At 38.9% G+C, this 24,637-nt stretch overlaps 1 protein-coding gene across 1 annotated transcript in view; it reads left to right on the top strand.

The window, feature by feature from the left end:
• Positions 1–24,637, top strand: part of LOC126378011 (kin of IRRE-like protein 1) — a 445,390-nt gene that overhangs the window by 228,665 nt on the left and 192,088 nt on the right. The gene's annotated exons all lie outside the window — the stretch shown is intronic.

The raw sequence follows: 24,637 nt of genomic DNA, 5'->3' as shown, positions 1-24,637 counted from the left end.
TTACTATACCACTGCTGGGCAAAAGCCTCCCCCATGTTTATCTACAAGTCGGAAACTGCCTCCGTGGTCCAGTGGTTGAGCGTTGGGCTCACGACCCGCAGGTCCCGGGTTCGAATCCCGGTGGGGAAATATCACAAACATTACTTTGTGATTGCTAGTAGAACATTACAGGCTGATCACCAGATGATCCGTGCTTCGGAGGGCACGTTAAGCAGTTGGTCCCGGTTACTACTTACTAATGTAAGTAAGTAGTCGTTACATGAGTCATGTCAGGGGCCTTTGGCGGCTTAATAGTTACCCTGGTGGTTGGTGAGGTTGGTAATCCACTTCTCAACCCATACGAGAGAAGATCTACAAGTCGCGGTCACGAGCTCCGTCCACTCCCTATGATAACTGCCACGATCATCGCGCCATCTATTCTGGGCTCTACCACGACATCGGTAACCATCCCGCATCAAAATACACATCCATACATACATAAACTCACGTCTCTTTCCCATCGGGGTAAGCAGACTTCTCTTGCTTCCTCCACATTCATCAATCGTTTCAAGATTGTGTTTTATTTAATACACATACATAGGGGGTGGGCAGAACTACAAATAATCAAGAAACTATTTGCAGCCACTTTTGATACATAGTCCTAGTGTGGATAATGATAAACCGTATGATGATAGGGGATCAGCCTATCGCTCTGTGTTTTATTCAAATGTGTTAAAGTAAGACAAAATTCGAGGCAGAAATGAAAAAAAAAAACAACCGCTTTTGCTTTTAAGTCCGTTCCATTATCTCTAATACTCTCATCATGCTAAATATGATAGACGTCACTTAGTCAATTTGACAGTCGCGGAATAAGCAGACTTTTTAAATATAAAATTAGGATTTATAAATTAATATTCAATGTATATTTGACTAATTATAATATGACTAAATAAATATATAATTTAACCAAAATAAAAAATAAATAAATAAAATATAAATATTTAATTTAGTTAAATGAAATTTTATTAGTGAAAGAATATTTAATATTCTTTATTATAAATAATAAGATAATTAAGAATATTTAGTTATAAAAAAGAATATTTAATATTCATTAAGAGAGGAGGCCTATACCCAGCAGTGGGTGGACACAGGCTGAGTATACAGATTGAATATTCTTTAACGCAACTGTGGAAAATAGTTCGTGCGGCACACCAATAGATGGCGTTAGTAGTCTATTAGAACGCGTTATCGACATTGTTGTTAGATTCTAATAAGAAGATTACACACAATGTATCGTTGCCGGTCATTGTACTCAGAACCCAGGCTTCTGGATAGCTTGCCTACCTCTAGGTGACTGTCACAGGATAGATCTAATAACTATAAGTACTGCTTCCGACTGTGACGCTTGCACTACGTGTGACGTCACAACAGGGACTGCCTTACTAATCATTGTGCCTTGCTTCTATGTAAGAGTTTGCGTACTAAAGGTTAGGTTACACAGTGCGAGGCAGCTACTGTGCCTGTGTACTCGTATGACAGTAGCTCGACTCGTCACGCACTGTCACACTATGCAAACTGCTGGCGTCGCAGAAGACAGCTACTATACCAGTTTACTGGTATAATTCGTTTGTATCATGTCGCCCAAACAAGAAACACTGTACCCGGCGTGGGCCCGAGCGTACGAGCTACTGTGATTTCGCAAAATCGTGTGAGTTGATGACCGAGCGGCGTGCGAGTGGTGTGGTGGGGGAAGGCAAGTAGCGAGTAAGAACAAAAAATGTTGAAGTAACTCGAACGCGAGCAAGTGTCCCACTCGCACATGACAGTAACTCGTTTGATGCGGTCACACGTGCGTAGTAGCTGCACCTCAATAACTGACTCGGTCAGCTCGCACTGTGTAACCTAGGCTTAAATGTATTTCATAGTGACGTAGTCGTTTTCGTACACCCGTGTTACGCGGCTAGAACAAACCCCATCAAAGCTATGAGCTCCCAAAACAAAATAAAATATAACCCCCCCCACCATTCACAATACAATAATACGTAAAATTATTCCTTGTTTTCTCAATCCAACAGAGAAGTACCTAATCATAAATATTTTGTTCCAAAATCGAAATAAAGCCGTTTTGTATTTATATTTAATAAATAAAACGATATGAAATATTTAAAAACAATTATAATATTGATTCCTACCCCTACATCAAACAAAAACCGATTCTGTTTGTTAGTGAAACGAAACGCAGATTTGTTTGTTTTACACGCAGCAGAAACAAAACGTTTTTTTTTAATACTTGTATTGTTCTTTGTATTTATTGAAGGTGGGGACTGTAGATTAGTGTCGTGGTCAGTCGACGGACTTAGAATAGGTATCGATAAAATAAATTTAAAAAATAAGAACTCTTCTATTATCCAGTTGTTTTGTTGCTTCTATGCTGTTCTGGGAGCATATAAAAAACATAGAACACGTTCAGCTGCTTCTCTTCCCGGGCATGTCGTAAAAACCGACAGAGGGATTGTGTCCTCTAACATGATGGACTAATGTTATGGGCGATAGGCTGATCCCTTATCACCATAAGGTTCATCATATCCATCTTTGGACTTCGTATCAACAGTGGCTGCAAGTTGTCTTTGATTACTTGTGGCTCTGCCCACCCCATTAGGGATTACGGGCGTGAGTTTATGATGATGATGATGATTGTTTCTTATTGAATCCGTGATGATATCCCTGTTCAGAGAACGCGCGACTTACATCGTAGAGTGTCAAAGAAAGAAGACACCACAGACACAGACTGACAAGTACATTACCATCAACACAGGACAGAAACCACACGGAAATCAATACACAGAAAAAAAGAAAACAAAAAAAAAAGAAAATCAAGATCAGAAATCATTACACAATCAAAAGAAAAAAAAATCATAAGTGTCGCGGGTTCGAATCCCTGCTCGGGTACTAACAACCTCTGAATTCGACTTTATGATTTTGAATTCCTGTCTGGTTATAGATAAAATTGATAATTGAGAATAATTATTATTTATTTATTCAATATTTTAACTATCATTACGAAATGTACCCAATACGACAGTGAAGCTATCTTAACCCTTTCACGGACAGAGATCATGGGTCATTGATGGTTCATAATAGGTAATATGACACCTTGGAATCGGAACGTCATTAGACGTTCTGTCCTTGAAAGTGTTAAATACTAAAAATTATTACAATAACACAACACTACGGAAGCCTAGCGTTTGAATTAGCAACCATAATTTAGGGTCGGTATTTATTTTACAAATTAAAAATTCAACTTAGGTATAATGATAATACCCCCTCCGGTTGATTGAGGGGGAGGCCTGTACGTACACCGTACACCGTACGTCGATATTTAATAATAATAATAATAAAAAAGTTTATTAAGGTAAAATCTACGACACACATTACATTATTTCTCATCGACAATTCATCGCGTCGTCACAACACTACGGAGGCCTAGCGTTCGAATTAGCGACCGTAATTTAGGGTCGGTATTTATTTTACAAATTAAAAATTCTACTTAAGTAGAATGTATAAATTATTCGAAAGAGTTAAGAGCTCTTTCGGAGTTACTTTTTGTTTTTAAAAAGTCCTTGATTTAAGCTTTGGATACAGTGAATAGTACCTAGTTTAAAGGTTAAAATAAATTATTTAAGTCAGTACTCTGTAACTGTCGTAGTTACTAATTAACTCTATTTGTAAAAGTCCTTTTAAGAAGTTGTTTTATTATTTATTTTTCTCTGGGTCTTAATGAAACAGGTCGGAATTTCGGCGCAGAAGTTCCATTTAATATGGGGACGAGGCTGTTGTCATTAACCGGGCACAAACCCTGGAAACCACGTGATATCAATTATTTACGTTCCAAATATGAATTCAAACTCGTTAAGTTACGTTCAGTCACTTTGTGATCCCTAGTTTGGTTAGGACATTACAGACTGATCACCTAATTGTCCGAAAGTAAGATGATCCGTGCTTCGGAAGGCACGTTAAGCCGTTGGTCCCGGTTACTACATACTGATGTAAGTAGTCGTTACATGAGCCATACGGGCCTTTGGCGGCTCAACAGTAACCCTGACACCAGGGTTGATGAGGTTGGTTCTCGTCACAACCTACACGATAGAAGAAGATTGGTATTATATACGTATTTATCCTGTTTTTTAATTCCCGTACCCGCTTTCCTAACCAGGAGTTATTCGCGTAACGTCTATCGTATTTACACAATAAGGGCCTTAATTCTAAAATATTCTCAGACAAATATTCTTAAACGTGTTAAACACGGAACCATGACGTGTCGTTTCCGCGTCGTCATAAGTTTTTGGTATTTTTTGGTTGGTATTCCACCTCACAGTCCACACTATAAGAAGAAGAGTTCAGTGGTTTACGCCTGAGCCGGGAATCGAACCCGTCACACTACGATGTAAGTCACGCGTTCTACGAACAGGGGCCTGTTTAATAAAACCTACAATTGTAAATTACAATGACAATTTGATGTACATTGCGGAGTGTGTGATTACGAATATTTTGCAGTTTCATATTAGTTACGTAATGAACATCAAATTGTCGTTGTAATTTACAATTGTAAGTTTTATTAAACAGGCCCCAGGACTATCTTGTTGTTGTACGTAGGTATGTAAAGTAGGCTATTGATTTTCATCTTCCGGCAGAACCTTTAAAAATCAACATAATTCGCATCACAAAGGAATCTCAACCCATTGATAATTGAAAACAGAAACAATATTATATTATAACCCATGTCACATGTCATCTACAGGTAATGAACTTCATTAATCACGGTACCATACCGTTATTATTAATTCCAGGATCCCGGAATTTATGACGACGCGGAAACGACACTTCTTGGTACCGTGTTTAACACGTTTAAGAGCATTTGTCTGAGAATATTTTAGAATTAAGGCCCTTATTGTGTAAATACGATAGACGTTACGCGAATAACTTCTGTTTAGGAAAGCGGGTACGGGAATCAAAACACAGAATAAATACGTATAATACCAATCTTCTTATATCGTGTAGGTTGTGAGGAGAACCACCCTCATCAACCCTGGTGTCAGGGTTACTGTTGAGCCGCCAAAGGCCCGTATGGCTCATGTAACGATTACTTACATCAGTATGTAGTAACCGGGACCAACGGCTTAACGTGCCTTCCGAAGCACGGATCATCTTACTTTCGGTCAATCAGGTGATCAGCCTGTAATGTCCTAACCAAATCAGGGACCACAAAGTAACTTTTGTGATATGTTCCCACCGGGAATCGAACCCAGGACCATAATACCAATAAGGCCGCCGATTGTACTTCTCCTGTCACATTTGTAATTGTTTTTAGTGTTGTGTTTATATGTGCAATAAAGCGTTTATGTATTGTATTGTATGATATTACTAGGCGGGAGTTGGTAACTGTAGATAAAATATACCATAATTTATTTTCATTGGAAGAACTTCAAAGAATTACCGCGATTCAAATCCATACGGTGTCATTAATTCGGAAAAATCGACTAAAGAAAAATATCCTATTAAAATTAATAGATTTCAAAAATCAATCAAAAAAAATCAAAAATGTATATTTATAAATTCAGTCGTACATTAGTTTATTGGAGTTTCCTTTTAAGCAACAAATTGCCTGTGTCAGGAAAATCTCCGCTCTTCCAGTGTTTGTTATTATCAATAAAGAAATATTGTAATGCCATAGAAATTTAAACAAAACAAAACAGATTTGTTCACAAGGAGCTGTTATATTTAAATACATTATTTGTCGCCAAAAAGAAAACAAACCATTTGATTTGAATTTGATGTTGTGCCTTGCTTATTTCTGTATCTTGTATCCAGTGTGCTTAATAAAGTATTTTATCTATCTGTCTATCTAGATGGGACAATAATGCGAATTTGGAGCGACCTTGAAGTACCTCATGATGCGCGTGTACGATAACGTCAATAGGACCCCGATACCGACCCCGCCGGCGTGGTCGACGATTTCCCTCATTCAGCGCTTATCGCTATCGACCCACTAGGGTCGATTAATTCTTTCAAATATTTTTCCTCTCAGACGACGCCCTGAGCCGAGGTTCGCGCCCAACTGGGCACTCTCAGGCCTGTTGTCTTAAACGTTGTAACGGGTGAGAGCCTTCAGCGCTCCCCATTTGTCCGGCCAAGTAGTTAATGCCATCTGCGGCAAATCTACAATAAGCCACGTCAAAAAAAAGATAACGTCAATGTGTAGTGTCTGTGTAAAACGAGGTTGTTTGTATGAACTGTCCGGTATGTGCTGTAGTTAACCGAACAAGCATTTATTTTTTATATATTTATTGAGAAAACCAACAGCTTTATAAAATCATATTTAACAACACTTATTATCTAAACTTAAGCTATTTATAGGTTTCCCTAAAGTTCTAGAACATCGTTATATATTTTAAAAAGCGAAGCGATTGAATTGCGGGCGCAAATTCTCAAATGTTTTAATATAAAAAATCACATACCGAACCTTTTTGTTTAAAATGAAATTATAAAGGCAGAAATAACTATATACCTACCCAACTTCAAAGTGGGTACCGTACCTTTAATTACGATAGGGATATTAACGGTTAATAAATCAAAAACAAATCCCGTAACCCGTGACCTAATAAAATGCTGCCCGGTACCGTACCGATATTAGTTACTTTATCGGTATTATTTTTTGCCAAATAAAAATTATACAATATATTGATATTTAATTATGTATGCACTTAAGTTAGTGTATTTTGGTGGTTTCGGTGTTTTTTTTATTAAAATATAATTGAGTACCTTTTTGTTCCTTTTTGTTTTATGAGGAGCTCGGTGGCGCAGCGGTAAACGCGGTCGGTCTGCGATTGTTGAAGTTAAGCAACTTTCGCAAAGGCCGGTCATAGGATGGGTGACCACAAAAAAAAAATTTTCATCTTGAGCTCCTCCGTGCTTCGGGAGGCACGTTAAGCCGTTGGTCCCACTGCATTAGCAGTCGTTAATAACCACCAATCCGCACTGGGCCCGCGTGGTGGTTTAAGGCCCGATCTCCCTATCCATCCATAGGGAAGGCCCGTGCTCCAGCAGTGGGAACGTTAATGGGCTGATCGTGATGGTGATGACCTTTTTGTTCGAATGAAAATAATTCTGTAGTTTTGATGAGAGTGGAGAAAACGAAGGTGGTGTGTCAGGATCGTAGTAAGTGGAATTCCGTGGTCTCTGCCTACCCCAATGGGAAATAGGCGTGATCTTATGTGTGCGTGTGTATAGTATGTTTTAACATGTTTTATCAATTAGTAGCGTATTTTTGCTGAAAAGCAACATTAATTTAAAAAACCTGTTTAGATGCTACTGATACAAAACCACAAAGACAAAGAATTCGATTTTATTAGTATTTTTATGAAGAGGTATTTATTGTATTGGTATTTTTATTGTTTTTATAATAAATACGTTTGACCTTTCAACCTAAGCTTTTGATGGGAGTGGTCTACTTAAATAGCCTAACGATTCCTAATGACATCCAGTTTTCATTAATTCGGTACCGTACCGAAATATTCATAATATTTTATAAAATTAACAAACAATTTATACAAAAAATATACCCGTATAATACAATAAATAGTCACTTATATTATAATTACAAATTAAATATTAATATAATTATATATTAACAAGTCAAGACCTTACGTGTCTAATCGTCAAACAAACCCCCCCCCCCCCCGACTTGTTCTGGGCGCAAAGGTCCCCATTACACTCGCCGCAACCGAAATTTAGTCAAATGCCTCAACTTTATTGTCAAAATTTACAAGCCTTAGTCTTAAAGCTTAATCAAAATACTATATTACAAAGATGACATTAATCGTTACAAATCCTTCACTCCACGGAATTTAAGACTAAAAGTCTAAGGGCTTCAAACTCTCCTTAATTTTAAAATAAAAACGCGATTTTGCAATGGGCAACGTTTCGATGAAATTAATTAAAAAAATATTAAATATTCATGAAAAAATATAATTAATTTTGCGTTATGGGTAAATATTTTAAAGCATTTTTACCTGTTACCGTAAAAATGCCCATCCCTTATCCGGGTCAAGCAAATTAATTTAATATTTTAAGGGTTGAAAAAGCCTAGCGCGGGTAAAATAGAGGGAATTTTGCTAATTCACTTTCGTATAGGGTTGTTTTGAAAAGGTTCGTAGGAAATTATTTAGTTTACCGAAAAAAACGAATCACTGCTCGCGACTCCGTCAGAAATGCTATGTTTATTTCGTTTTGTGTCAAAAATAATTAGTTGATTGCTGCTGACCGATACGTTGTCCTTTCTCACACACTTAGACTCGACCTGAAATCGAAACCAGACCTCTCTCTTTACTTACATCTTTTGAAACCGCTACGGAATATGTTTTATACTTTATCAACTCATTTGTTAGTCACCATGAAAATCGATACCGATTTTAATCCGCCATATTGGTAATAGCCCTAATGGTATTTTCTCTGTCACGTTCAAAAGCAGTTATAGTACTATTATTATACCCATTCTGGCACTTCGTAATTCCTCCTAATCTCTGTATCAACCCTGCCTAGGGTCGAAAAGGTCAATTTTAATTATAACACTTAATTGCGTACCCGTTTCTCTAATCAAACAGATATTTGCCTTCAGGAAAAGCTTTGGTTCCTTGTGACATTTTATCAAAGGCTACCTTTGCTGTGTTAGGTTATTCCGTTTTGTGTAAGGGTTATATGAAACGATATCAAAGGTAACGCTCTGTGTGAGACTTATTTATTAATACTGCGTATATTAAGATGACTTAAAAGGTTTATACGCTTCTGTATTTGAGTGTAAGATTGATGTTTGTTTATAATATAACTCGTTTCGAAGTATTTCTTTCATGTTTGATCAAAGGTATGAGTACAGGGCTGTTATTCATTTATTGACGTGTAGCAAAGCAACGCTGCAAACGAGTCTCTTTCAGCGCTATCCGCCCACTAAAGACGATTAAGTATTTGAAATATAATCCTCTCACAAGGCGACCTGAACCGAGGTTGGCGCCTCAGACCTGTTGTCTTAAATTTCGTACTGGGTGTGAGCCACTGAAACTGTGTGATCTTCCAACGCGAAGGGAAAACCAGCCCCATAATGTTAGGTCACATTACTCCGAAACGCATTTCTCGTGGCTTTCCTCAGGATGTTTTCCTTCACCTCTGAGCACGCGATAAACATTTGTTATCTAAACATGAATTCGAAATAATTGGAAAATTCCGTGCCAGTTGAAACTTTCCAACATATTTCTATCTAAATACTTATAGAAAATTCTAACTTGTTCTGCCGCGTATAACTCGTATTCCCAAATGAATAACCCTTGCTATATTAAAACGAAGTTCATGTAGGAGGTGAAATCATTAAATGATTAAGGCTACAAAATTAACAGCCTGTAAAAGTGCCTCGACCTGACCTCTAAGCGGTTTGACCTGTGTCATAGAATAAAAAAATAACACTTCGTATAGAACGACAACTCTCCGCACCGCACCATTTCGTATCGGGCGTCGAGCTAAATTTACCTCACCCCCTCTGGGTTTTACTTTGCTCTAAATGGCGCTAAGGACTGATCGAACGGAATCGCACGGCTCGTCATCTTAGGACTTCGGATAAAAATGGCTTGTGATTTCGTCTCGCTCTGCCCAACCCATTATGAGTTTAAGCATATATAAGATGAAATGTGAACACGAGATTAATCCGGTACATGCCCTCATTATTTCCAAACATATCATCCCCAATTCATTAACTCTGAAACTAATATCTCTGTATTATTCGTGTCATTTCTTGCAGACGTGGAGCGATTCAATCATCCAATCATCGTTCAATCATTCAATCGTGCCGTCTCACGATTGAAACATGGCTGTATTTATCAGTCCTTCCTAATTCCTGTATTAATGTTTGTCCTCCAGACTCGGTCGTTTGAGTGATCCGTGTCCCGTACCAAGATGTCACGATTCAATCTTGGATGTGAATTGCCTTCTTAGTCAACTTATTAAAAGAAAGACCTTTCTGTACGCACTGGTACCGAAATTTTTGTAACTATTGTTTTTTCGCTTTTAGTATTTTTTATTATAGGTCCGGGTTTTGAAAACGCTGGTTTTACATAATAATTTCCATTTCGTATTCCATTTTTATAAAAATATCAAATAATATCCGTAACCAATATGGTACCGTAATTTAAATTTTTAAACATGTTGGTATATGTTCTTTTTCGAAACGAACTTTTTCGAAATCCGGTCCCGTAGTAAACCCCGATCCGTCATTTCTGTCTCTTGGACGGTACCGTAATTGATCGCGTTATTTTTCTTGTTATTATTAATTGTCCCTTTCCCTGCCGTTTAATCAAATGGTCAGATTAAAGGGGGAGTAATGAGAAGTGGGTCATGAATGATTTTCGAGGTATTTTTTTCGGTACCTATCTTAACATAACATAACAAATACTTTATTGCACAAACAGAAAAAAACAAAACAAAAGACAAATAGAATGAGTACAATAGGCGGCCTTATTGCTAAGTAGCAACCTCTTCCAGGCAACCTTTAAGTATAGGAGATATTGAATATTATGTAATATAGCGGGATAGTGCAGCATGGGAATACTTGTACGTATAAAAATAGATACACTTTCGACTACATAAACTACATAATAATAATACACATAATTATAATTGTTATAATAAATAAATATCACTACTTAAACTACTACATATACAATGGAAAAATGGAGTAGATAGATTATGAAGATGAAGAGGAAATAGAGGTAAGGAAATGCGCCTTGACTTGCCTAACCCGTACCCTACCCTTAACCCGTTACTGCATGGTATATTGTATTGGTAGTGGATGATGTTAACTGATTTTTTTGTTATCTATACATTGTTTTAAGTTTACGCGGTTATTATCATAATTAAAACACATAATAACGGGTTCTTACCGCGTTTATTGGGATATGAGACTCCCGATATTTCGACACTGTTGCACTGTTGTTGTTGTTCTTATCGGGAGTCTCATATCCCTACTTTAAACGCGGTAAGAACCCGTTATTATGTCTTTTTTGTTATCTGTTGGAATTTTGTGTTTCAAAGGTTACCTTTGAAACAAATTGCAAGTGCCATGAGCACGGGATGACTGATGAGATATAACAGTGTTCTGACAGTGTCGAAATATCGGGAGTCTCATATCTCCATTTAAACGCGGTAAGAACCCGTTATTACGTGTTTTAATTACGCGGGAATTTGTTTTTTTATGTGACTTACCTATTGTAAGTTTGCCTTAGATGACAAGACCTACCTACTTGGCCAGAACGGGATTGCGAGAAGACGAAGAGATGTTACAGCATAATTTATGTGAGAATACTATGGAAGGATAAAAACCGGGAATTTGATTGTTTATGGTATGAATGGAGGATGGTTAATGAATGGGACGTGAGGCAGTTTTAAAAAGTAAGAAAGGCGAGTCGATGGTGCGATGATGTGCGGGTTAGAAGATTTTGTCAAAATATAAGGAGTAAAGATATTTAAAATATCCCTTGTTATTTTTATATTCCACATTTATAACATAAACAGCCTATATACGTCCCACTGCTGGGCACAGGCCTCCCCTCAATCAACCGGAGGGAGTATGGTGCATACTCCACACCACGCTGCTTCACTGCAGGTTGGTGGAGGTGTTTTTACGGCTAATAGCCGGGACCAACGGCTTAACGTGCCCTCCGAAGCACGTCTCTTACTTTTTCAGACAATCAGGTGATTCAAGCCTGGAAAGTCCTTACCAAACAAAGGAGAGTCTCACAAAGTGATTTCAACAATGTCACCATCTGGAATCGAACCCGGACTTAATCGTGAGCCTAACGCTGTAACCATTAGACCACGGAGGTTGTTGAACACATTTAAAAAAGGCACCTTTATTGTTTTACAGCAATTACTTAAATGCGACAAAAGTAAGGCCTGTTTTAAAAGCAACTCTTTGACACAAAATATCTTAATAATACACAGAAAGCCAACTAGACGAGCGACTTCCCACACAATGACTGCGCCCACCATTTTGTCATCGATTGAGAAAAAAAAGAAATCGTAAAAGTATGACTTCGGCATGACTATAAATAAATTATGGAAATCGGCACAGCTAATAAAAGTTGTGCAAATTTTGATTTATCTGTTGTGACATTTGTTTGAGTAATCTTTTTGTTTTTAATTGTGGTGTTCGATGGTGACGTAATGGTCTGCCTATTGGGTTAGAGCCACTAGTTATTAGAATACTTGCAGACATTTTTGATACGAAGTCCTAAGATGGATCCTGGTTAATGGTATGAAAGTTCCATCATCCGGAAAGAAAGCACGAAATTTTCTGTCAGTTTTTATTACGGCCTTTGTGGTTCAGTAGTTGAAGATCCGGAGGTCCCGGGTTCTAACCCAGTAGGGACATATCATGAAAATGTCGATTTATAACGGCCTCCATGGTCCAGTGGTTGATCGTTGGGCTCACGATCCGGAGGTCCCGGGTTCGAATCCCGGTGGAGACATATCATAAAAATCACTTTGTGATCACTAGTTTGGTTAGGACATTGCAGGCTGATCACCTGATTGTCCGAAAGACGATCCGTGCTTCGGAAGGCACGTAAAGCCGTTGGTCCCGGTTACTACTTACTGCTGTGAGTATGGGCCTTTGGCGGCTCAGTAATAACCCTGACACCAGGGTTGATGAGGTTGGTATTCCACTTCACAACCTACACGATAAGATGAAAATCACTTTACGATCCCTTATTAGGTGAGGGTAGCGAGTAGGCGCCGCTACTTCAAAAGCGCACCCCTGATGCCGGGCAGCAGTGGTATCAGTACTGGTTGGAGGCCGAGGAAATGGATTCTGGTAGGGCTCTAGCTAAAACGTCACCGATTGAGAAATTGGTCGGTGTACTGCGGAACGGAAGGCGATTGGGCAACCACCGACGCCCTATCTATGGAGTATTGAAGGCGATTACTCCACCGACAAGAGCGCAGCTCTAAAATAAAAGAGAGAGATTAGGTTAGGATGTTACAGTAAGATGCGTTGAGCCGTTGGTCCTGGAAACTACTTTCTAGTGTTAGAACGTAGTTGTTACATGAGCCATGCCAGGGGCCCTTGGCAGACCAATAGTAATACTGACACCAGGGTAGATGAGGTTGGCAATCTACCTCACAACCCACACGATAGAGGAAGACTTTTTTTTTTACGTGACTTAATGTAGATTTGCCGCAGATGGCATTAACTACTTGGCCGGACAAATGGGGAGCGCTGAAGGCTCTCACCCGGTACAACGTTTAAGACAACAGGCCTGAGGGTGCCCAGTTGGGCGCGAACCTCGGCTCAGGGCGTCGTCTGAGAGGAAAAAATATTTGAAAGAATTAATCAACCCTAGTGGGTCGATAGCGATAAGCGCTGATTGAGGGAAATCGTCGACCACGCCGGCGGGGTCGGTATCGGGGTCCTGAAGTGTTTGGTGTCGCGAGCTGTTTGGCTGCCTCTATGGCTAGAGTAATCGGGTCGTCGGGATCGTATATTACGTAAAAGGAAGGCGACATGCCGCGGAAAATAAGCAGCTGAAAAACAAATAATGGCTATTGTTAAAAAACATAACCGTCTTATAAGTTTCTTAATCAACAAACTAATAGTTTTCCTCAATCTAACATCGTTATCTTTCAGACTAATGCTTATTGCGCGTTGAGAGGATGCAAGTTGGTAATCAAGTACAGTTGACTAAACTAGAATTACTGGCAGTAATGTTAGTCGTATAACTTTAATAATAAGTTGTATAATGAAGCTATTTCTGAATTACTAGAACGATTGAAAAGACGGAGTCGTTTTCATTGTCATTTATTGATAATATTACGTCACAGATATTACAAAATTAAATTAAATTCAATTTATATTAAATATAATTACGGATAACATTATTATTTATTTTCGCATTTATAATATTCGTATGCTGTTACATGATGATGATTATTTCATTGCAATCAAAAAAAATATTTATATTTTATGTAGTTTGGTTAAATGAATTTGGTTTTTTTTATATTTCTATATTATTTTGTGAATTTTTCTCATGTAAGCGAATATAATTCTTTATGAGAAATAAAGTACTTCTTAAACCCGAAATGAAAATATATTTAAAATATTTCCAAAAGACTTAACTAGGTACATGGCAAATGGCGGCTTCCAGACAATGGCCCCGATTCCAGGAGACACCGCCTAATTTTATTTTAAGTTATATCCGTCATTTTCATATCCGTCGAAAAGGAAAGGGACGGATGATTCACAGCTCTTAATTTTAGGAAGAATGAGTAACTGAATGTGTCGGGTTATTGACTGATGTAAAATTTTTAGACGGTTGGTTTAGATTTGTGCTTAAAATTGACGTGTGTTCTATAAATTTTATGCTTGTCGATTACCCGTCCCTTTCCTTTTCGGCGGATAAGAAAATGACAGATATAACTTAAAATAAAATTAGATGGTATTTACAGGAATTAGCACCAATAAAGCGCCAAAATACGTAAAAAATTAAATTGATAAATTGCTGGTACATATTATAAGTACAACTTACCAATAAATACATGCACAAAAATAAAGCCAATATTATATTAATTTTATTTTGATTATTGGGGTTAACAAAAGCTACTATACAATTTTGAACTTACGTTTGGTCACTATTTACTGAAACCAATAACAGTTAACCACTTATTAATAGGAGCAGACTCACGTGTGTAGTGTGTGTTAGGCTGTGTTTATGTATGTGTGTGAATGTGGAGGATGTGTGTGTTATAATTATTGTTTGAAGCTTAATTTTTGTATATGACGGCGCCAGCCCAAGATTACCTGCATCATCCAACTGATCACTGTTATCAGACATTGTTTTCCACAGGTTTACGACACACGACTTCACAGGAAAACAACTAAACCTTCAAGTCCACTTTTATTTCTAATTAGAACAAATGACAAACACAAGATATCTAAATAACAATGAGAATTAACTTTACACATTCATAAACAATAATATTCCCGGCACAACGATGCGTTGGAGAAAACAACCGCCAGTCCGATCTGTCTCCCGCTCATTTTTTCGTTTTTTTCTTTTTCTTTTTGGCGCCAACTGACAGCTCCAACGTTCCGTTAGCGCGACTGTCATAAGACTGCGTTTAAATCGCGCTTGTGCCTTAAAATAATTAACGATAAATTGATCGCGCCGACACGGCCTTCCTGACGTACGCTCGTCCTCGAGCGTCTTAGTAATCTGTAACAAGAACTCTCATTAAACATACCTCGTTAGGCCAAAAGATAATAAGACACGTGCACTCTGTCTGCAACAAACGCTATCAATAATTCAAGTTCACCACGACTACTGTTCTTATCAACACCACCCACAGCTGGTCCCGCAGACCACCGTGACACATCATTCACCAACTAGGCTCCCTTGCGCGACAAACCACTCTCCCTTGCGCTCGGCTAGTCCAGAAGACTACCGTCGCCCGCATTGTAGTCTAAATCGCTCTTACGCTCGGCTGACCCAGTGGGTTACCGTCGTATTTCAAACAGCTTAACTTTGCTCCCAGCTAGCCCCGAGGACTACTGTAGCACACGTACCTGCTCCCACATTGTGTACTTCAGCAACAGTCGTTTCAACCACGTTATCATCACCCCCATCGCTACTGTCAGCTACTTCCGCCATCTCGTCAACATCCTTATCCTCCGCCGACACGGTTTCATCTTCATCATTACATGCCTCAATAGACATGGCCTTTGCCACTTCAGTAAGCCCAGCCCTACCCTTAGGTACTTCTCGTAAACTCTCATGAGGGTACTTGTAAGTTCGGTTCGAGCCGTTAATATTGCGTAGTTCGTAGCGGTCATTTTCAAGAACTTTAGTAATTTGGAATGGGCCTCTAAATTTAGTATCCAATTTAGTTTGGTTTCGCTCGCAACATTTTAAAAACACGAAATCACCTGCACTAAAAGGCCTAACACGAGCTTTGGTTTTATTAAAACGCGCAGTATCATATTCGGATAATTCTTTGATATTCTCAGCTGCCGATTGCCTAATTTCGTCTAAATTAGCTCTACTTTCATCCACCTCGTCATTCTGAATTATCTGTGCGATGCCTAAAGGTTGTGTTTTAACACCTAACAAGAGCTCTGTTGGTGAATAACCGGTGACTCTGCATTTCGTGGTATTTAAAACAAGCTGAATTTCGGCTAACTCGTCTCTCCATATATTGTCAGTGCTATTTTCTACAATAGTTAACAAGTTTTTAAGGGTTTGCATTACCCTTTCTACCTGTCCGTTGGCCCTACTAGCCCCCGTGGCAATAATGTGCAAGTCAATGTTATTAGCAGAACAAAAGCTTTTAAATTCGCTACTTATAAAGCATCGACCCTGATCTGCTACAACTCTTTTTGGTGCTCCAAACAATTGGGCAGCTTGAGTCAATGCCTCCACAGCACTGTTAGCATCTAAACTAAAAGTATGACGCAATAAAACAAACTTTGTAAAAGCATCTATAATGACGAACGCGTATTCTTTTCTTTGACTCTTGCCACTGAGCTTGCCACTGATATCAATATGCAATGTGTGCCAGGGCAAAGATACTTTCGGTATAGGATGCATACGAATCTGTTGAGCTCCGCTAGTGCTTTTGCAAGTTTTGCACACCAAGCATGAGTCTATAAACTTTCTCACAGCCTTTGCCATACCCGGAAACCAATATGAATCATACAATTTATCTAAAGTCTTTTCATACCCAAGATGTTTAATTTCAGTATGGACATGACTTATCAGGGACCAAGCCAGTGAAAGGGGGACGACAGGCAACCACAAGGTCTGCTTGTTACGTTGCACTTTGCGATATAAAACACCTTTCCTAATATCATATGACTGAGCAAGATCCGGAGACAAATCACCAGCTCTCCATTTTGTTATGATTCCTGAGATATCCACATCACGTTGCTGCTCTACTAACAACCAGCCTTGTTGTAAATCAAGTATTCGGACCTCTTTTGTATTTACAAATGTATTTCGCTTAACAGGGCTTAAACTTGTATTCGGTAATGGATTTCTAGAGAGGTAATCGGCGTGCGACATATAACGACCTTCCCGATATTCGATGTTAAAGTTATAGCTTTGGAGAATAGCCCACCACCTGTGTACTCGTGGTGTGAGATCACGTTTTGAGCTAGATGACTTTAATGCATTACAGTCCGTACGTACCGTAAAACTGCGGCCGTATAGGAAGTGCCTAAAATGTTCTACAGCCCGCACAACAGCAAGCGTTTCAAGTTCATAGGAATGGTAACGTGATTCCGCATCTGTAGTGCGTCGACTGAAATACTCTACCACGTGCGGCACCTTATCTTGCCGTTGAATCAAGACTGCTCCATAACCGTGGGAACTTGCATCTGTGTGCAGTTCTATTTCTCTATCCGGGTCAAATATAGCGAGAACTGGCTCCGATGTTAAAATGTTTACGACCTTTTTATGTACCGCATCATGGGCATCTGTCCACTTTATTTCACCCTTGTGCTGAACAAGTGGATACAAAGGTGCCATAACTACTGAGAAATTGGGAATAAATTGCCGAAAGTACGACGCTAAGCCAATAAATTGACGTACTTGGGTTGCTGTTCGTGGTGGGGCAATGTCTACCAACGCTTTTACTTTATTAGGATTGGGCCTAATCTCACCAGCCTTAATCACATACCCCAAGTAAGTAACTTGTGTTTTCAAAAAGCTACATTTTTTCATGTTCAAAGAGAAACCAGCTTCAGTGAGCGCAGCTAGGACAAGATCTAATCGCTCAAGGCCCTGCTCTATAGTTACAGAGGGAATTAAAACATCATCAATGTATACTTGAGCAAAGTCGCAATTTCTAAGAGCTTTTTGTATACAACGTTGGAACACTGATGGTGCATTTTTAAGCCCGAATGGCATAGCTAAGTATTCAAACTGTCCATCGGGTGTGACAAAAGCCGTACGTTCTATAGAGTCTGCCTCAATGGGAATGCAGTGAAACCCCGATGTCATATCAAGTGATGTAAAATAATTTGCGCCATGCAATCTATCAATCTGATCACTAATACGTGGAAGAGGAAAATTATCTGGACGCGTGTTTTCATTAAGCTCCCTATAATCTACCACCATGCGCTTACTATCGTCCGATTTATCTACGAGTAGTATTGGGCTCGCAAATGGGGAGTTACTCTCGCGTATTACACCTGCAGCTAACAGTTCGGATACTTTGCTATTCACGACCTCGCGTTCTGAATTAGATAACCTGTATGGTCGCCTTTGAACAGTTTTATTTTGATCTATCAAATCGATTTTTAACGCTCCCGTCGTTACGCGCTTAGTTGGTACGCCTTCTACGAAATTGTCGGAGTATTTTCGTAAAAGCTCTTTAAGAGCTTGTTTTTGATCGCCATCTAAATCAGTTTTTATTTGAGAATCTAAATTTATGGGTACCTTTTGACACATTTGGCTAGTCTTTGTTTTGAATAATGATACTCCCGCAGAACTAATCTCTACTTGCACATCATGTTCAATTAAATCCCGACCTAACAATATTGGCTCGGTGAGATACTCATCACTAATAATGTAAAACAAAATTTCAATGGTCAAGCCCTGCATCGTCACTTCACATAAAATTTGCTCCTTACATTTGACATCTGCTTTACCTATGCCGACTAACATTACAATATCATTAAAACGTTTCCCTTGCAGTTGCTGAGCAAAACATTCCTTAATCAATGAACATTCTGAGCCAGAATCAAAAAGAAAATGACAGCGCGTACCTGCAATTTCCAGCTCACCTGTCACAGACCTCTTGTTGCATAGCTTAACTTCCTTCTTTGGAACAGAGGCTTCCCTTGTAGATGGGCAAACTGTCGATATATGTCCAGGTTTACCACACGTGTAGCAATTGATGGGACGTCTCTCTTCTTGACGTGTGGCGTATGGTTTCTGCATTGGAACACTATCACCAACACCACGTTCTCGCTGGCGACAATGAAATTTTCGGTGTCCATATTCACCACATCCATGGCATTTTCCTTGAAAAGATGTAGTAGAGGTACGTGTTTCATTATACCGTGGCCGTTTTATTTCATAACTGGGTTCAGGTTCTTCAGCACGGCGTTTCAAACTGATATTACGCAGTATACGATATAGTTGAGACTTACTGGTTATAGCATTAGCACTCAATTCACGGCGAACATACTGATCACACTGAGATAAAACAGATATTACTAAACCAGTGACAGCTTCTTCAGGGAAATCTACTTTCGGTATTGTTTCAATTAATTGCCATAGGCGCATTGCTGCCTCAGCTGCGGTTTCCTTTACATTTATTTGAAATTTAATTATGCGGTCAAAATAGTCTTGCATTAACATTGGCTTTGCAAATTTTGCTATGAGAAGTTGTTTCACATTTTTCCATGTTATACAGTCTGCGTTAATCTTGGTTAAACAAGTAGCTGCACGCCCGCGTAGTGCATGAGTAAGGGCGAGTAATAATTCAGTACCTTTCAGCCTCTTGTCTTTAATTATCACCTCGTTTATTTTACACCACGCTTCGACATCAGCTTCAGGATCAGTAGGATCAAATTTGACTAAGGTGGGCGTGGTAGACGGTTGGAAGTTACTCGACATACCGCGTAGGACTCGCATAAATATCTCCATGTCACTCGCTGCATTTTTCATAGCATCGCATCGTTGTGACTCATTTACACGTCCTCCACCTATATCCTCACTTTCATCGTGTTCAGATCCCACTTCTGATGACGGCGCCAGCCCAAGATTACCTGCATCATCCAACTGATCACTGTTATCAGACATTGTTTTCCACAGGTTTACGACACACGACTTCACAGGAAAACAACTAAACCTTCAAGTCCACTTTTATTTCTAATTAGAACAAATGACAAACACAAGATATCTAAATAACAATGAGAATTAACTTTACACATTCATAAACAATAATATTCCCGGCACAACGATGCGTTGGAGAAAACAACCGCCAGTCCGATCTGTCTCCCGCTCATTTTTTCGTTTTTTTCTTTTTCTTTTTGGCGCCAACTGACAGCTCCAACGTTCCGTTAGCGCGACTGTCATAAGACTGCGTTTAAATCGCGCTTGTGCCTTAAAATAATTAACGATAAATTGATCGCGCCGACATATATTTTTTATGTATTTCATTTTTGGTATAATTAGATCTAGTTAAATATTTCACCCCCAAGTTTCTTTGTTTGATTTTTACGTGTGTAGGTTAATAAATATTTTATGTTCAAGTACTCTCAAACTCTAAACGCTCCACAGTACCCAAGGAATTCCCAAACTGTTTGGCAACTTAGACTAATATCTGAGGTTTAATTAAAACCTAACTCCTGAAGGATTTAGCTGAAGTCTAACTATAGAGAAAGGAATTCAAATTAACGTTGTATAAAATTGGCGGCTTAGTATTATAAGAGTTGTCTTTGATTGAAAGGTATTTTATCCTGTCTAAAGGATAAATACAGAATTTTATCTGGGTATTAAAGATTAAGTGCTAATCTAGAAATAGAAGCCAGTCTTAGATGATCAAAAATCAAATGAATTTTAATGACGAATTTAGTTACAATGTCAGTGACAATCACTCGGATTCGAACCTGCGACCTCGAAGTGAGAGGCAAGTGTTCTAGCAACTGGGCTACCGCGGTTTTACTATTAAGCAAAAATACCGCCAATTAGAATTCTTTTGTTTTTTTTTTCCATATTTGTTGGGAGTGGAGTTCTATTTATGAATTTTATTGAACGTTTTAAACTGATATTTTAAAACGAATTTCTTTCTTTATTGTATTTGAGAATGTTTAGAATCGATTATGTTCTATTCTATTTAGGTTCTATTCTTAACGCTTTCAATTTAGCTCTATCTACAACATAGTCTTTCAAACTGGAGGTCTGTAATTCGTTTCCAATTAAGTCGACCTGTCAGCTGTTAGAAGTTCTCTCTCATTACTGTTGAATTCTTGGTTCCTTTTGAAAAGTGACTTTAGGGTTACGTTAAAAAATTGTGGAATTAAAAAGTTGGCGGTGTCGTGTATCGGTTTGCACACGTCTTCACGTCACGTGGACCGTTCAGATAAAATTTTGTTAAAACTCTTGTAATCTACAATAAGAACACCAATATTTTATATTGACTTCATCATCATCAATTTAAGAGCCACGCTCTTGTGGGTCAGCTTTTTCCATGCTACTTTTTAGGGAAAAATAGGGCAGTGGTTTCCCTCTTGCCTCCCGCAGTACTCTGTCTGACGCAAGTGGGATGGCGCCCAGAGTAGTCTATTGCAAAGCCATACTAGGACTCCTGTCCTCCGCCTCTGAATAGTACTGACAGTTACTGCTGCCCTCTGTCAGGTTCCCGATTACCTTACCACCTTGTGACTTGCCCCTTCCGTCCTGCTTTGCCGTACCGATGGCTCCCATTTCCGCCTCTGCAACCGTTGAGGTCTTCACCCGTATCCCTGGGCAAGGGTGTGCGGAACTCAAGGTCGATTTTTCATCATCCACTAGCCTTCTTCTAATCAATATCCTGAGATGTCAACGTAATTGACTTTTCCAACTTTGTCCCGACTAAATACTCTAAAAGTTGCACGCACCGATATTCCCAACTTTTGGCAAAGTTAAGCCACTTCTTTTTTTCGCTAACACGACTAAGCAAAGTTTACGGCGGTTTTTTATTAGGTATCCTTGGTTTTTTTTTTAATCTCTTTCTCTTGAAGTCTTCTCAAATATTGACGGAGAGAGCTGAATGGGATTTCAATAAGGATTGTAAAGAAAATGGGATTGGTTTTCGTTTTTTCTTTACAGAGAGGGATATGAAAAGTAAAAAAATAAATGTTTTTTTTTTTTAATTAAAATGGGTTTGCTCTTGACTTCGTTCTTCCACGAGGAGAAGAAGAGAAAAAACAACCTAACTAACCCTTAAACCTTGGAGAAGGGTACCTGACTACGGATAAATCACAAGAAATGAATCTTCCAATTCTAACCTACAAACAAATAATGCTCATCTAATAAGTGAAGTAGAGTAAAGAGCGTCTATGGTCAAACAAAGGGCAGTCGCACAAAGTGATTTCGATAATGTCCCCATCGGGAATCGAACCAGGACCTCCCATATCTACTGTAAGAGCGTTGGGCTCGCGATCTGGAGGTCTTGGTTCGATTCCCGACGGGGACATTGTCGAAATCACATTGTGAGACTGTCCTTTGTTTGGCAAGGATATTGCAGGCTTGAATCATTTGTTTGTCCAAAAAAGGCACGTTAAAACGTCTCGGCTGTTAGCCGTAAAACACTTCCACCAACCTGCAGTTTCGGTTGATTGAGGGGAGGCCTGTGCCCAGCAGTGGGACGTATGTAGGTTGTTTACGAAATAAGCAGACATCTTACCAAAAAAATGCTCCCTGAAATACACCTGACGACTTTGAAGTACTAGTAAAGGAAATGCTAGTAAATTAAAATGGAATTGGTTCCCGTTAAAACCTCTTTACAGCTTAAAGTATAGTATGTTAAATGTGCAATTTCGTTTCGTCATAATTATGTTTTCGAAATGGGAAACATGTTTAATCTCCTTTAATTCGTGTTTATTGAGGGTACCTGGAAATCCTGGGAACTCGAATGGGTGGAGTATTTGCCGTAATCCCGAGTTCAGGCCGTTTGCCGATTAGTGGGAGAGAGATGGATGGAGCCATCATTCTTCTACATATCACCTAACAGTCTTCTGTAAGTTGTAAGGTCAATGACCGAACTCATCAACCCTTATACTGAAGCATAGAATGAGCCGGGGTAGCCAAGTTGGTAGATCACCTGCACTTGCTTGCATGCACCCGAGAAATGCATTTCCGGAGGTATGTGACCTAACCTGCATTGGGCTGGTTTTCCCTTCGCGGGTTGGAAGGTCAGACAGGCAGTCGCTTCTGTAAAAAACCGGACCTGTCAGTGGACCCTTTGAAAAAAAAAACGGGATAATACTAGGGTGATGATGATGATGATGACCCGCTTGACATAAAAAAATACATTTTGGAGTATTACCTATATGGATGATCTTAATTACGTGGTCTTAAAGCCCAAAGTCCTTTTAAAATCCAAACTCCATTTCTTATCTATTGTATCTAAACATGAATTCGAAAACAAATTCGTCAATCATTGGTTTATGCCTGAGTGGGTTCGAACCTGCAACCTCAAAGTGAGAGGCAATCGTTCTACCAACTGTCCTACCACGGCTCGTCTTGGTTTTATGTCCAGCGGGTATTTATTTTAATTATTTATTCAGGTACACATACAGAAATTCATTTAGCTTTTTACACAGCATTATAGAAATAATAATTTGGCATTATGCTTGCCAATTACAATGCGTGCGCAGCATTTTCAACGTTACCATAAAACTAATAAAGAGTTTGTTCACAATAATAAATCTTAATTACCTTTTTTGTCAGTTCCGGATTTTTCGTCCCGTAATTAGGCAACCCTAAAGTAAAACATATTAAAAAGTCGGTATTGATGTAATCTCAAACCCGTATAATGCGATTTCTAATAACTTTCTACATAACTAGTAACGGCCACCGCTCTAAGCGTTCCAAATTCAAATGAAATAAGCCTTATCCCTATCCCGTTTGTAAGTATCGACTTATCTAGTGCTGTGCTCAGATATAATAGATAATTTACCCCATATCGATAAATGCTTTATAATTTTTTGTAATTTTTGTTCTTGTGCAATAAAAACTACTCTGGGCGCCATCCCACTTGCGTCAGACTGAGTATTGCGGGGCGGAAGGCAAGAGGGAAACCACTGCCCTATTTTCCCTAAAAAAGTAGCATGGAAAATGCTGCACCGACAAGAGCGTGGCTCTTAAATTGATGTACAATAAAGAATGTTATGATTTAATTTCATTTGATATCGATAAAATACGAAGTGTTAGTGACATCGTAACGAAAACTTTGAGAGAGGATTCACACCATGATTCTGAGTAGTTATCGAGTGGAATTTTCCGTCGATGAAAATAATTAAAAAAATATATATTGTATATTTTTTAAGAATTTTCCGAAAGGAAATTCCTATGTTTTTTCATTTGAATAAAACTGGCGTGTCTGAACGAGGTTTTGAAAACAAAAATCACATCAGAATGTGATTTAAAAAAAAAACGTTTAGCATATTTTCACTATATGGCGTATATTAGTTTACCTGCGGACTAAATTTGACTAAATATCGCATAAATCCTATTACATAAATTATAACGTGATAAGTAAGTAAGTAACAGCCTCCGTGGTCTAGTGGTTAGAGCGTTAGGCTCACGATCTGGAGGTCCGGGTTCGATTCCCGATGGGGACATTGTCGAAATCACTTTGTGAGACTGTCCTTTGTTTGGTAAGGACTTTTCAGGCTTGATTCACCTGATTGTCCGAAAAACTAAGATGATTCCGTGCTTCGGAGGGCACGTTAAGCCGTTGGTCCCGGCTATTAGCCGTAAAAACACCTCCACCAACCCGCAGTGGAGCAGCGTGGTGGAGTATGCTCCATACCCCCTCCGGTTGATTGAGGGGAGGCCTGTGCCCAGCATTG

The sequence above is a fragment of the Pectinophora gossypiella genome, chromosome 25 (genome assembly GCF_024362695.1).
Source record: "Pectinophora gossypiella chromosome 25, ilPecGoss1.1, whole genome shotgun sequence".
In the NCBI taxonomy this organism is placed as follows: Eukaryota; Metazoa; Arthropoda; class Insecta; order Lepidoptera; family Gelechiidae; genus Pectinophora; species Pectinophora gossypiella.
This window is presented reverse-complemented; position numbering and strand designations above follow the sequence as displayed.